Raw genomic sequence first — 16,503 nt, forward strand, 5'->3', positions numbered from 1 at the left:
TCCCACCAGAGGAATTGTTGAACCTAGCCTAGGGACTTAGCAATGCCCATCAGACACACCTGGACTTGTTTCTCCAAGCACATGGACTGAGGGCATAAAACAGAACAAAGCAGGCCCTTGCTTTGCCTTTCTCCTGCTCCCACCTCTGCAAGCAACCAGGACACTGAGAAGACTGAAGAGTCCAAGAGCCCATCTATACTTACTAGATCAATGCTCCAGAGGTTGATCTTCTGGCATTCGATGTATCAGGTCTAGTATAGGGCTCCGGACACCTTCCATTGGTGTCCGGTACTCTTCCTTTTGTGAGGAGTAAGGGAAGCCTTCGAGACCAAATGCTCCCATTGGCCTCCCACTGTGCAGATGCTGCCAATGATCAGTGCAAGGTAAGCCAACTCCAGCTACGCATTTTGAATAACTAGACTTGTGTACCTTAAGCCGACCTTCCTGGTCTAGTGTAGACCAGACTCAAAGAGAGGACACTGTCCTAAGTTGAAGGGATAAACCTGTACATTAAGGACTACAATGTCCAGAGTGGTGAGAAAAAACTGCTTCATCTAGTTTAAGAGGGTTGGGAGTTTAGATTACATGTTTATATGTTATTTCTTTTGATAACTGACTTTTTGCCTATCGTTTACAATCACTTAAAATCTATCTCTTGTAATCAATAAGTTTGTTTAGCTATATATCTTTACCAGTGAGTTTGCCTGAAGTGTCCGGTAATTTACTCCGGTTTTACAAAGGCCGGTGTTTATCCACTTGCCACTGATGAAGTGGTGAACTAATATATAAATGTATAAGCAGGAGCACTGAAGAGACAATCTTGTCCCTTCAAAAGTTCTCATCTCTGTAATTAAGTTTTTTCCCCCCAGTGATTCAGTGTTGTTCAATGGACTTAACTCTGCAGGGTTAGAATTCAGATGGAATTTAGAAGTACTAGGATTATACACTTAGGCTAGGTCTACGCTACAGCTTTTTTTTGGAAGAGGCTTTTCCAAAATTCGTCTCGTCTACACTGGGCCAAATTTTAGAAAATCCCCTTCTTTCGGAAGATCCCTTCTTCCTCATTGAATGAGGAAGACACGGCTTTTGAAAAAGCATGTTTGCACTTCCGCAAAAAAAAAAAAAAAGCGGAATGTGGTGGAGTTTTTCTGGGATACCACTGGTATCCTGGAAAACCCCCACAGTGTAGACATAGCCTCCCGGTGCTCCCTGTGCTGAAAGAACTCTTTTAGCTGCTCCAATCAGCTGATAAGGGACCATGGAAGAGACAGGGGCAAATCACCTTTCTTCTATGCTGAAGGTCTCACACACACACACACACACACACACACACACACACACAAAACAGTCACTTCACACACACACACACACACACACACACACACACACACACACACACACACACACACACAAAAGCAGTCACTTAGGGCCAGATTGCAAGCTCCTTACACATATTAGTCAGTTCATTGGTCCACAAGTAGTTGCATTGACATCATTGGGCTTATGAGTGGATACAAAATAGGGATGCAGTAACATAGGAAAGAGATCTCCAAAATGAGACAAAGGATTATTGTGATGGGGATGCCTAAGGTGCAGCCTGGCACTGGGAGACTTCTGTGTCCCCTTAACTCTCCAGCCTATGCTGCCTCTCACAATACTTTGCTAGTGGCAAACAGCAAACCCCTCAAGGTAGTATTCCGTTTTAAGCAGTTCCGGAAATTTATGCCAGTGTAGACACAGCCTAATGGTGTAATCCCTCTTAAAATAAGGGATAAGGGATCCACTTCATTTGCAATTGCGATATGTCTAATTTGCATCCCTTTTACGAAAAAGGGATGCAGTCTAGACACAGCCTTGTTAAAAAAAATGGTTAGCAGAAAATTCAATTCTTCTGTTGGAAAAAAAAGTTTGGATGAACTATATTGGAGCATGTCTAGCCTCAGAGTCTTCCCTTTGCAGGTACAGGTTCCCTATGTGAAGCATGGTTGTCTCAGCTTCCTGACAGTTGTTTCCAGGGGGGCAATTAAAACCCCCTCATAGACTCCCAGGGTATGCTCAGTACCCCTCCAAAAGCCAGCTGGCAAGGGCATGCTAGCTGCAGTGTACCAAGCCATTCATATTGGCTTAGGAGCAGGAGAGACACCTCTGACTGACAGAGAAGGATAATGACTTTGCTTCCAAAAACCTCCATCACCCATATATGCTGGATAAATGAGCTTCTACAAGTGTTCCTGCAAGGACGACGGGCTTTGATCAGATGAAGGTGCATTTTACAAGTCCCTCTCCCTGCTCACAGGGAACAGCCCTGGAAGGAAGCTTGCCATAGTACAGGCTTTTATGAGCTCATATTAACCTCTCAATCATTAGTTACATTTCAGTACCTTGCTACAAGGAGGTGAGCCTACACTCTGCAAGAGGATAATCATTTATTATAATTGAAGGTTAGCAATGATCTGGCAGAGCGGTGCTTGTCACAAGAGCAAGCGTGGTGCACAAAGCTGACATTTTACTATGCCCTGATTCTGGGATAGGGCAAGGAGCAGTTCTGCCCTGGCACAGTTTATAGCAGCCTCCGAGGATGGTTGAGTTGCTGAAAACAGCTGTGAAGGAGCTATTATGTCACCAAGGGGTTGGAAAGTTCAGCAGCACTCTGGCCATACCTCCTTCACTGGCCAGCCCTCCAACGTGTCGTCTGTCTTGCAGGCTTTGATATCCAGATCTGAATTGGGTGGCTTGTGCCTATATCTACATGAAACAGAATACACAGAGTGCTTAGGGCTATTGCAGAGAGACAAGTGGTTAAATATTTTACAGGTACATCAAAAAACTTGGTGGCATAGAGAGGAGGGGTCTCCAAATCTCACACGTTCCTTCTCCAGGGCCTTTCCTCCCACGCACTTTCATGCTGCTGACGGTAGAGAGCTATAAATACATTTAGTTGTTGTCAACTGCAAAGATAACAAGCACTAGAACCTCTTCTGATAATTAGATCTTAGAAGTCAGCCCATCTGTTTGTGTTTATGCACCACCGAAAAGGATCTATTTTAGGAATACTAACCACAAGTGAGGTCCAAAAGTCTTTCTCAATAATTATGCACTTTCATCCTTTGAAAACACACAGTTAGTACTCAGTTGACCCTCACGGAATTTCATTTTCTACAGAAGATCTGTGCTTGCAGTAATTGGCCAGCTGGAAATTTCCCTAGAGCAAGTTTAAAACACATATTCCTTATCTGGAACTGAAAAGCAGTTGGTCCCATTATCCTCCCAAACAGCAGCACATAACTTTAAAGTTTCACTTTAGCCTCACAGAGAACTTTCCGAGGAAAAATTTCAACAGAACCAATAAGGAGAAAAAAAAATCTCAACCAATCCACAGTGTCACTGGGAATCTGGCAAACCCACCTTAGGAACCCAGGAATTATGATTCCTAGAGCCATGCTGTTAAGAACAGATTCTGCGTCTTCCGAGGATGTGGTCACGATGAGTTTCATGGGAGATGATGATGGTGTCAGAGGTGATTGACTTCAGGTGGGAAACGTACAGCAGGAGTAGAGGACCTTCTGAGCAACAAAGTCATCAGAATGGGGTTGAACCTCTCTAGTCCAGCATCCTTGGGATCTGACCAGTTCTGAACCAGAGAATTTTCCAGACCACGGGAGGTTAATGTTGTCTAGCAGCATGACCAACACTCCCACTGCTTACTGGACTGTTAGAGGACATTTAGGGTTAAATTAGAGCTAAATAACAGCACAGAACACTGAGGGCCAGGACTGGTGGCTGTAAGCAAACTTTATGGGACCACGGAAAACTTGGCTACACCCATGATAAGTCGACATCCGGCTAACTAAAATCAAGCCGGACCAGGGATGTTTCCGGACCAGAGTTCCAGACTAGATTTCTGGACTAGAGAGGTTCAACTTGTAAGAAGAATTAAAAGAAACCAATGACGAGGCCCCCTGGAAATATGGCATTTCAGAAGATGCATCTGACGAAGTGGGACTTTGCCCACAAAAGCTTATTCTCCAGTAAATCTGTTAGTCTATAAGGTGCCGCAGGACTTCTCATCATTTTTGCAGATTCAGACTAACACAGCTACCCCTCTGATACTAAATGGAATGTTTTTCAAGGCTTCTCACCAGGCAGTCACAGCGCTTTAACTTTTAATCTCTCTCTTTCATTCAGGCAACAAAATGCATTTTTTACGTTAACTGTAAAATTGCCATGTCACCGGTGACAGTAATGCAGAAAGGAAGCCTATTATCAGAGCTGCTCTTTATCCGACAACTTCCTTGCAGTACAAGGCTTGATTGCTTAGATGGGGAATGCGGGGGAGGGAGGTGGGACTGAATGGAGACCACTTCTTCAATTCAGGTTTTCCAGCTGATTGGCAGACATAAAAAAATCCTTTCAGTCACTATATGGTTTCCCATTAAAATCTCTTATGAGAGTGGGCCATTCATGCCACTATTGTTAAAAAAGAATCTTCATTGACTATTACTATTATAGAAACTAGAGATGTCTAGACTATTAATCTAGGCTAAACGCCAGCTCTATCACTTCACTTAGTTAGAGACTCACTCATTAACGGATCCTCATATCTGCAAACATATTCATTGCTCCTAAGTATTTGCTGAATAGTTTAGACAAATAATCCTCCACCTTTCAGATAGGCCTAAAGTATTTGTTGTAGCTGTTGTGTGATTGGTTCCTCAAGTCACATGCTGTTGTTTCTCCTTCATAACAGGAGGAGTGGAAACAATCAAAGTAATGAAAAACAAACTTTCAGCTGAATAAGCCATTGAGTCTACCAATGTGAAACTTTTGGTCTCCATGGAGATATTCCAAAAGACACAGCTATCATCAGTGTAACGGTGTGTGAGCAATAATGCGACCTGACGCATCGCAGGCAGCTGAACTCTGTGCTGCTTCTGTTTATCAAAAATATTCATAAGCCCAATTATTTATACTTTTGATTAAAAAAGACTAAAATAGTCATAAATGAGCAAAGAATAGGATCATTTGCAACCATTTTGTGAATAAAATTCACTGACAGATTGAAAATTTTAAAAAATGTCCAACAGCCTGAAATATGTGTGTGTGAGAGAATTATTTGACCATGTGTAATGGCAGCCTTCTTCGAGGGTTATAGACATTAGCCACAAAAAATTGCTCACAGCTGAATTTTGGAATTTTCCTGGTTCAAGTTCTCTCCAGAAGGGAGCTAATGGTTATTGTTGCCCGCTTCATTTTCTTTATTGACACCTCAATTTAAAAAATGACCATTTTGTCCCTGTCTTTTACTATGCTGATTGATGTTGTGTCTTTAGCTTCATTGTTATGATCATTGTTTTTACAGTATAATGAGAGTTGTTGGTGTGAATGGTCTGGTCAGAATTGGGTCCGTGTGGAAGATGCTGAGCAGGAGAACAATACTGTCTAGTTAGACAGCATGAATGGGACACACATGGACCATTCCTCATGCCCAGATTATTGACCAGGTCTTTGCTTTGTGCCTAAAGCTCTTGGGGTGACAATTGGATCCTGGAGGAAGCCCCCAGCTTTGCATATTTAGTGGAGACCTGCTTGGACACTGCTTGCACTGGTGCAATTCATTCCTAACAGTTACTTCAGCGTGAATGGGGATTGCTGAGGAGAAGATGCGGCTGTGCTTTTTGCACTTCATCCGCAAGGCAGTTCTCATTTGCCACCAACATTTTAAAATGTTCCCGTTTCCCAAGCAGACTGAGTTGGAATTTGTCTAGAGCACTGCGCTTAGTACCCAGATAGGCTGGTGAAAAGCGCCATCGATCATTAAGGACCACGTGTGGTTAGCCCCTCCATTTTCCATCCTTTCCTAAAGACAGCGGATGTCACAAGTGTGAAAAATCAGGACACTTTCATATGGGGGGCTGAGTGGCACAGTTTCAAAGCCCCTAATACTGAGACAGTCCTGATAATATTGGGACATCTCTTCACCTTAACAGCACTTGGCCCCTAACACCATGCTGTGCTAACACAGCTATAACTCACACCCAGAGCTCAAAATGCCACCTACTGAATCACTAACATTAATGAGTGTAGCATTTAGCTGCTTCTTGGTGATCTCCAATCCAAGAAGGCTCCCCTCCTGACTCTCTTTAATTTGTAAAGCTGACAGCCACACGAGTAGGTGGTAAAGCTCTAGGCAATGAAACTAAATGCTACCTTTCAAAGAAGCCCCTGAATTAGGGTCGCCAACGTTCTAATCACACAAAACCAAACACCCCTTCCCAGTTCCCTTCCTATATCCTTCTCTGGGGTCCCACCCCTACCCCACCCCTTCTCCCAGGCCCCATTGCCTGCTCCCTCCATCTGCTCTCCTGCTGCCACTTATTTGCTCCCAAATTCACTCACTGTCACCAGGCTGGGGCAGGGGGTTGGGGCATGTAGGGGTGTGAGGGCTCTGGCAGGGGGCGGTCTCAGGTGTGGGGCTAAGGATGTGAGGTTTGGGGTACAGGAGAGGAATCTGGGCTAGGGCAGGGGACTGGTTTGTGATAGGTGCAGGATGTGGGCTCTGGAGGCAGTTTGGGTGCGAGAGGGGAATCCAGGCTGGGGAAAGCCACCCTAGACCCCGCAGTTTTGGGGCCCCTGCGATGGCTGCCCCAAGTGTCCTATGGACAGGACCTGTAAGATTATCAGGGGCTAGGTGCCTGGCACGGGGTGACACTAGGGGTTGCCCCCTCATACTCACCATGGTGGCAGAATCCAGAATGGCCCCGCAGCCCCGCCCTGCCCCGCCAGCCTCTCCCAGCACACTGCGTGCAGCATCTCAGTGGCGGTGGGAAGCGGAGTACTGCTGAGAAGTGGGGCACAGCAAGTGGGGAGGCAGAGCAGAGCAGGCTACTGGGCCGCTCCGGATCCCCTCGCCATGGTGAGTTCGGGGGAGGGGATGATGCTGCCCTGTGCCCGGCATCCCATAATCCTCTGGGCCACATTGAGGGGCAGAGGTGGAGTAGGGGCAGAGCTTGGGGAAGAGATGGGGTAGGGGTAAGGCAGGTCCTGTGGCGGAGGGGAAGGGGTTGCCCCATACCCTTCTTGGGATGACCCTGCCTGCTCCCATTGGTTGCGGTTTCTGGTCAATGGGAACTTCAAGGATGGTGCCTGCTGTCACAAAGGCCTCCCTGGCCACCCCTGAACCTAGGGGCCACAGGGACCTGGGGGTTACTCCGGAATCTGCATGGAGCCAGGGCAGTAGAGAGCCTGCCTTATCCCCAGGTCCCTGCTGAGCATCGACAAAACTTTTAACAGCTGCCAGGGTCCCTTTTCAACTGGGCATTTTAGTAGAAAACTGAATGTCTGGCAGCCCTATCCTGAATGCTGGTGATCTCTGAAGACTCCATGGAGTTCCCCCAAGAATTAGGGTGTTTACTACAATCTCACAGCCATATTCTGGTTTAGGTAGTAATGAGTGCAAACTTCCTATCAAATATTTCTGCTTATATGATGGCTTGTTTTTTCTCTTCCCTCCTAAATAACTTCTCTCATGTTAAAGAAAAGCATCACACATCCCTGATTCTTTAAGAAGGGAAAATAGCTTCCATGTAGATCCAGTTCCCTAGCAACAGGATGCTAACTCCTAAATCAGTGGACACTTACTCACCCGTTTGTCTTCCATCTCTCGAATTTCCATCGCTGCAACTTTTTGACCTTCTGACTAGATGGGGCTTAACAATAAAGTATGTCAGGATCCCCAAATGTCCTGGCGTGTTTTCCTGCTGATCTTGCCGTTGTAGTACAAAACAGAGAGGACAAACATTGCCAGAAGCATCTGTTGTTTTTAATAGAAACAGTGGACTGTGCAAAGATAATTTCAACAAGAATTACTAAGCAATAAGTGATAGCCATTACTGTCATCATTTAGAAAACTGTAATATAACGAGAACTTTATTTTAAATATATCTGGAGGCTGGCTTAATGACCTTTATTTTGCCATTTTAATTTAAATATGCACAATTTCAAAGCTGAGATATCAAGAATAATACCATTAAGTCCCAGAAAGATGAATTATGTAGTCAAGTTACGTAGTGGATCTGAGTCACAGCTGTACAACAGGATGGCTTTGTCACTTTTTTGTTAATGCTGTCGTGATAATACTTAAGTGGTTTTACTTTGCAGGAAATGGGTTAATTCAAACTCTTTTTCGTTGCATAAATGGGAGACTTTAGGGAGATGCTTATGAAGTCTATCTTAATATGAAATTAAATTTTGAGGGATATATTTTTATTACATGTACATATAATTTCTCTGAGGCGCTGAGAATTGTATATTTTTATGTTACACACAGTGAAACGTGGTTTAAATGGAGTGAGGAAAAAGGAAGCAAATGCAATGGATGGCTTAAATAGATATTCCACCGTGTTTGATTGCAAAAAACCATGATTATAATGTAGCTGTCATAACTCAGATGATATGTGATAGATTTCCTCTTAAAAAAATAAAATGGGTCCCACTACCAGAGCCTGATTTTGCTGTCTCTTACACTAACTGGTATAACTCTATTAGACTTCAATGGAATTACACTTGATTTGCACTATTGTATATGAGATAAAAATCAGATGTGATATTTACAAAAATGTCTTATCTTTTCATCAGCCTGAATATATCACAGGTCAGTGTGAATTCCATAGTTTGCCATATCCTGCATCACTATCTATGAAGATACCAGTAACTCTGGGCTTTGAATTTAAGAATCAGAGGCACAGGTTGCCTGGCAAAGCTATTCCTTCATTTCAGCTCCATCTGTCTCAGACGGATGCCACATACTCATTTCAGAATGAGGAGACTTCTTCCTTACTCCAATACAGCACTGACATGTACATTTCCATCCTCTTTCTTTGGTCTTAAAAGAAACTACAAGTGATCAATCAGCTGTGTCTGGGATATTTACAAATTAAAGACATTTACAAAAGTTTTCTAGGAAAAAGATATAAATGTCAACATAAATGACATGAATGAAGGCAGTAATAATTTTCATAACCTATTAAAATATTTCATTCCAAACTTTTCTGTAATGCAATATGCTAATCTAAATGCAAGCTCATCTAAAATTACTTTTTTATGGCCACTGTGACACATCTGCCAAGGCATTTTTGCCTCTGTTTAAGCAAAACATTTTAGCATGTGCTTAATTTTAAGCACGAGTTGAACCCGTTGACTTCAGGGGGTGTGATCATGAGTAAAGATTTGCTAAACTGGTACCTTAATTGGCAATGCTTTGATGAGGAAACTTAATGATTGTGATCCAATTGAAATTCCACAAAAGAGGTGAATTACACATTCCATTGCTGTTTCATAAAGCCCATTAATGTGAAAGAAAAGATTTCCATTGATCTCACTGGGTTTTAGAACAGATCTTTAAAACTACAGAAGAGAATGCATGCTATAAATAGAAACATATGCCCATATCCTCAAAGGTATTTCAGCTAGGGATGATAAAAAGCATTTATTGAGATAAATGTGTAACCGTTGACATTTTCAGCAGTTACACATTTACTCAGAGGCATGAGGGGTCTGCATGTAACTGTGAAAGTTAACCAATTAGCCTATCTCCCATATATTTTGATGAGAGTTTATTGTTATTTGTTTGTTGTTTAAATATCTTTGTGTATCTGAGCCTTGCTATTTGGCAAGCCCATTTCCATGGTCTCTTCTGCAGCCTTTTGCATGGGCAAGATAGTATCACAAAAGTTATAAAAGCACCAGATAAGATTTTTCCCTCTTCAGGTTTTAAAGGAGAAGGACTAACACCAGACAAGATTTGTGTGGAAAAAAATTAAGCCTCTATGTATGTTTTCAGTAATGACACCTTTGGCAGTGCAATTAGAGTCAAAATAAATCTCTCCATCCCAGTGACAGCTTGTGGAAGTGAAATCCAGTGAACTGGATGGCTCTGGGAAAATGGGATCTTATATTTTTTGACAGCATAATTGTTATGCTCTGTCAGATTTATATAACTTTTTCATAAGAAATACTTAATACTTCACACGGATATTACTTTTTCTCATCAAATATCACTTTGGAAAAAAGTTAATAATTTAGCAACATTTTTATTAAAAAATAGCTAATTCATAGATGCACACAATGCAATCACCAGATATTGCATTCATTACGAAAGGAAGTACAATTTTCCACCAAAGCTTTGTAATGAGTCTGTTGTTTATGTAACAGTCTTTCATCCTTGAAAAACATGCGTTTTCAACAGAAGTTTAAATCTGTGTTGTAAAGGAGAGATGGTATGCTGTTGTATTGTGCTTATTTATCCCAGGGTTTATGGTAAATTTAGTCCCATTATTTTTCTACTGTTTTGGCCCAATTGTAGAATCTATAAAATCATTAAGAATAAACAGATTCTGTTTGTCCCTCCATCTATCCTCTGATTTTAAAGCTGAACACTGATTCAGGCATCACAAACTCAAACTACATGTTACATTGTGGTTTCAATTTTTCTTTGAAAAAGAAAAAAAAGCAGCCCTCCAACAAAATTCGTGAATTTTGGAAGACATTTGGTTCCTGTTTTGACCTACAACGTTTTTAGCCTTGACTCTATAAACACTTACACGTATGCTTAACTTTACAACTTGAAGATTAATCAGTTTTACACACACACACAGGCTACATCTAGACTACAGGTTTCTTCTGGAAGAAGCTTTTTTTGGAAGGGCTCTTCCGAAAAAACTTCTTCTGAAAAAGAGCGTTCACACTGCAAAAGTGCATCAAAGAAGAGATCTGCTTTTTCGAACGAGAGCTGAATGGACACTCTCTCTCATGTAAGCTGTGATTGCTATGGACGGAATGGCCACCAGGGCACTTGTGCTTTTTGTTCTTTCCTCTTCTTCAGAAGGAACTTCCTCTTGCCCATCCACACATGCCTTTTAGTGAAAAAGCTCATTTGCAAAAATTCTTCTTCCTCGTAGGATGAGGATTACCAATGCCAGAAAAACCCCTCTGTTCTTTTGATTTTCTTGCCGAAGAACCCAATTGCAGTGTGGACATTCCTCAAAATTCTGTAGTGTAGACATACCCACACACATCGGCTACATCTGCACTACATGTTTCTTGCGCAAGAGTTTATGCGCAAAAACTTCTGGCGCAAGAGCACATCCACACCTCAAAGCACATCACAAAAGCCATGTGCTTTTGCTCAAGACAGCGTTCACACTGCACAAGAAAGCTCTGATTGACATTACACACTAGCATAAACTGAAGCGAAAGACACACTAGCATAAACTGAAGTGAAAGTGCTGAGACCAGAATATTGGAGAATTAATATCCAATGTGCAATGTTTGTACATGATCCCTAGGGCCAAAAAATGATTGGGAAATTAGGATGGAACTAAGTAAAGAAAAGATTGGTTCAGAAATGCCTTCCACTTCTGTTTGAATATTTCAGACATCACAAATGCCTAGGATTCTGTTACATTCCAGAATTGATTTCTCTACCCCAGGAACGCCATTGCCAAATTAGCCTGTTTGGTTCTCAAGGATCAGCTCTAGAGCACTTGTTTAATGGTCCTTAATCTGCAGCAGACTCCTACAGCCCCATTGCAGCCCATGCTTAGTTTGTAATGAAAGAGATGCTGGTGCTTAAGCAATTTTTTTACATTCGTAATTGATGCATGCAGAGGTGCCGGGGTATAAACTGCCAAGCCTACGGGTGCCAGGACTCCATATTAAGCAGAATTAGGAGCTATGCACTGTCGTTTTTTAAAGCCATTCCTGAGACACCCATCCGTCTGTGTCTTCTCCTTCACTGAGAGAATGATGGATGAGAGCAATACAAAAACCGTTAGGGGAGGTAGCTCAAAACGGAATGAGCCGCCCAGCAGCATGTACAACTTTGATCTGCTTGGGGGAATTGTTTATTTTCTTGTTATTGAAAATCTAAGAGCTTTGGTTGACAGCCTCATTTCTGTGCAGGTTTTCTTTTCAAATCACATTGAGATGAAAAGTAAATTGCTAATTACTTATACACACAAGTAACAATGAGTACGGTTTTTCATTTAATCCTCAGGCTCAGGCACCCTCATGACTAGCCCACATGCAACATTTGTATTCTTTTGGCGATAGTCCACATCGGGAACAAAAAGGGGGTTTCAGCTTAGCTGTGCTCCCTTTAACCACGGACAAGGGTCAAAGTGAGGGAGGGAGGTTATGTCTGTGGAGAAAGTGCACTGAAGTGTCTCCAGCAGCAGGGTTTGATTGTTTCTTTAGGATAAGAACAAAAGTTTTAATAAAACACCCAAGTTTAGTCAGCACCCTTGTCTGGGAATGTAACAGCTGCTCTCTGAGGGTATGTCTACACTACCCCGCTAGTTCGAACTAGCGGGGTAATGTATGCATACCGAACTTGCTAATGAAGCCCGGGATTTGAATTTCCCGGGCTTCATTAGCATAAAGCCGGTGCCGCCATTTTTAAAAGCCGGCGCCGCCATTTTTAAAAGCCAGCTAGTGCGAACCCTGTGCCGCGCGGCTACACGCGGCACGGGCTAGATAGTTCGAACTAGCTAGCCATTCCGAACTATCTGTACACCTCGTTCCGCTTTTAAAAATGGCGGCGCCGGCTTTATGCTAATGAAGCCCAGGAAATTCAAATCCCGGGCTTCATTAGCAAGTTCGGTATGCATACATTACTCCGCTAGTTCGAACTAGCTGGGTAGTGTAGACATACCCTGAGGCACTGACAGGATTGCGGGGCACCTAGGCAATGTTGGGGGAGGAGGGGCTCCCTGCTCCAGGAAGGGGCAGGGCCTCAAGTGGAAGGGGCGGGGACTCAGGTGGAAGGGGCGGGGACTCAGGTGGAAGGGGTGGGGCTGGTACAGCCCTCAGTACTGCCAGAAGCATGCCCTTCTCCCATCCCCCACCACCCTTCAGAACCGCTCGGAGCACATGGCACAGTGTTCTGGAGCATGTCATGAGTCTCTCCATCCGCATGTCGTGTGCCTCTCCGTCTCTCTCACCGCAGTGGCAGCGGTGGTGGCCAGGAGCCTCAGGTTGTTTGGAATCACCAAACCCTGGGGCAACTGCCCAATTTTTTTCATTTCCCCCCACCCCCTGTCCTCCACACATATCAGCAGGCCTGGTTGCTCTTGAAATACACAGAACTAATGACTTACACAACAACAACAAAGACATGCCAGTTTAACCCAGTTGTGTTTTTTAGGCCAGAGAGATCTGTAGACTCACTAAACAAATGACCATAGCCATTACTTACCCCTGTTTTGTTTTTATTTTCATTTCCCCTGGTTTGGGATCAGGCTTTTCTCAGACCTATAGCTCTTGAGATCCAGTCTGGGGACAATGTGACTGGGCTGAGATAGGGAACCACCCTACACCAAAGGAAAACGTGAAGCACCGTTGAGATCAGTGTATACATCCCCAGCTTTTATTACCTAGAGAAAGGGCTTGAATGCCCTTAGGGGCAAGAAAAATGCTTGAGTCACAGATATTGCTGAGAAAGAGAGGCAATAATTAAAAATTAGAAACAGCTAGAGGACGGCTAAGGTTTGGACCCCTTGGTTAATAGTTCGGAAAGCAGTTCAGTGCAGATAAAAACTGAATAAAAAGACACATAAAAGAGAAAATAGCTGCCAAAAGGGAAGATGTTGAAAGCAGTCAGCTGACAAAGGAAGAGATTCTGGAGTTTAACCGAAGGGAGGGGAGGAAACAAGGCTGATGTTCGGATGTACAGTGGAACGCCATCAGGATTCTAAGATGTATTGCAGGAGGAATGTAACATAAATCAAAAAGGAGATAGTTTTATTGCTCGAAGGCTGTGCGAATGAAGATCTCGCTGAGCATGCTGCTCTCAGTGCTGGTCACTATGCTTGAGAAAAGGTGTAATCGCTTTTCAAGGCAAAACAGTGCTGAGCAACTACAGATTAGACCAGATTTAAATGAAGAAGAAAGAGGAAGAAAAGTCAGGCTTATTTCTTACTGCAAAAGATAAGACAGAGCTTCATGGGGACCTGCAGGAACCTGATAACATCACTAGAGAAGGCTGAGAAAATGTGATCCAATTCTACTATTTAAATAACCTGCAAGCTGGAGTTTTTGGCCAGATGTACAGATGAAAGACATTTCAAGCAAAAGCCTCGTATTTCAGAATAAAAGTAGCAAAATCACCGTACAAGTCTATGATTGGAAAGGCCATAGGGGAAAAGAGAGTCAAAGCACCAAAAACGTGAAACCTTTCTTTACCTTTTGGAATGATACTCATGGCTCATGAAAGCAAAACAGTTCTGTCTATAGAGTCTGCTACCATAGCACCCCCACTGTGTGTGATTTCTTACAGACGTCTGTCTACTCCTGCTCTACATTAATCCTGCTGGGTCAGTTCTAGCTGATTTCTTTGAAACCGCGTAGATGTTGCAATGGGCAAAAATTCAAATATCATTTTCGATTACAATACAGAATACAAAGTGCAGAGTGCTCACTTTACATTCATTTTTATTACCAATATTTGCCCTGTAAAAAATTAAATAGCGTTTTTCAATTCATCTAATACAAGTACTCTAGTTAGTGCAATCTCTTTATGGTGAAAGTTGAACTTACAAATGTAGAATGACAAAAATAACTGTGTTCAAAAATAAAACAAGGTAAAAATTTAGCAACAAGTCCACTGAGTCCTATGTCTTATTCAGCCAATTGCACAGACAAACACATTTGTTTTCATTTGCAGGAGATAATGCTGCCTGCCGCTTGTTCACAATGTCACCTGAAAGTGAGAACAGCTGTTCACATGGCACTTTTGTAGCTGGCATTTCAAGATATTTATATGCCATAGGTTCATGTGTCCTTTCATGCTTCAGCCACCATTCCAGAGGGTATGCATCTATGTTGATGATGGGTTCTGTGCAAGAACATCCCAAAGCACTGCAGACCAACCATACTTTCATTTCCATCATCTGAGTAGGATGATCCCAGCAGAAGGTTAATTTTGTCCCTTTTTTTAGTGGTGGTGGTTTGGATTCCAGGAGATTCCACATCAGAAAGTTGTTCTTTTAAGACCCGCTGAAAGTAATTGCCACCCCACATCCCTCTCAAATTTTGGAAAGCGCTTCAAATTCTTAAGTCTTGGATCGAGTGCTGAAGCTTTCATATCTCACAAACATACCATCTTTGTGTTTTGTCAAATCTGCAGTGAAAGTGTTCTCAAAATGAACAGGTGCTGAGTCATTATCCAAGGCTACTATACCATGAAATATATGGCAGAATGCAGATAAAACAGAGCCACACACATAAAATTCTCCCCTAAGGAGTTCAGTCACAAATTTAATTAATGCATTAATTTTTAACAAGCATCATCAGCGTGGAAGCATGCTCTCTGGAATGGTTGCCAAAACATGAAGGGGCATACGAATGTTTAGCATATCTGGCACATAAATACCTTGCAATGCCAGCTACAAGAGTCCCAAGTGAACTCCTGTTCTCACCTTCTGGTGACATTGTAAACAAAGAACAGGCAGCATTATCTCCTATAAATATAAACGAACTTGTTTGTCTTAGCGATTGGCGGAGCAAGATGCAGGACAGTATGGATTTGTAGGCTTCAAAGTTTTACATTGTTTTGTTGCAAGATGCACTTTCACAATAAAGAGATTCGACCATAGTACTTGCGTGTGGTGAATTAAAATTATATTTATGTCGTTTATCCATTTCTATGGTGCAAATATTTGTAATAATAATAATAGAATAGAAAATGAGCACTTTACATTTTGTATTCTGCATGGCAATTGAAATCAATATGTAGATAAACATCCAAAATATTGAATGCATTTCAATTGGCATTCTATTGTTTAACAATGTGATTAAAAGTGTGATTAATTGTGAATAATTTTTTTGAGTTAATTGCCTATGTTAACGGCAATTCGTTGACGGCCCTTGTTTGTACACTGCTTTAATTTAAACCATGTGCTCTATGGTCATGGAATAGGGGTCCTTGCTTTACAGGGGTTTGTGAGAACATATCATCTGGGTTCAATAAACAAAGATGGGCATTTGTATTACTGTATGGGTTGCATGGGTTGTATGGGAAAGGTGAGGACGGTGGGGTTGTGGAAGCACAGGCTGTCTCTTCGTCTGTCTCACAGAGCAATAGAATCTTGATGCTGAATGGAGCTTTTTGGGGGTGCACATAAATAGCAACAACAATAAGAGGTAGTGAAAGCCCTTTCCTGGAGCCTTCTGTTGGTGAGGGTCTGGAGTAGAAACCACCACTTTAGGCTTCACTTTAGTTCCATCCCCAGGCCACAAATTAGCCCACCTTCATAAGAATGGCCATACTGGCTCAGACCCATGGTCCATCTAGCCCAGTCTTCTGACACTGGCCAGTGCCGGATGCTTCACAGGGGATGATCAGTACAGGGTAACTGATCGAGTTAGCCATCCTCTGCCATCCACTCCCAACTTCTAGCAGTCAGAGGTTTAGGAACATTCAGTGCCTGGGGTTACATCCCTGAGCAT

The sequence above is a fragment of the Pelodiscus sinensis genome, chromosome 8 (assembly GCF_052426305.1).
Source record: "Pelodiscus sinensis isolate ZL-2025 chromosome 8, ASM5242630v1, whole genome shotgun sequence".
NCBI lineage: Eukaryota > Metazoa > Chordata > Testudines > Trionychidae > Pelodiscus > Pelodiscus sinensis.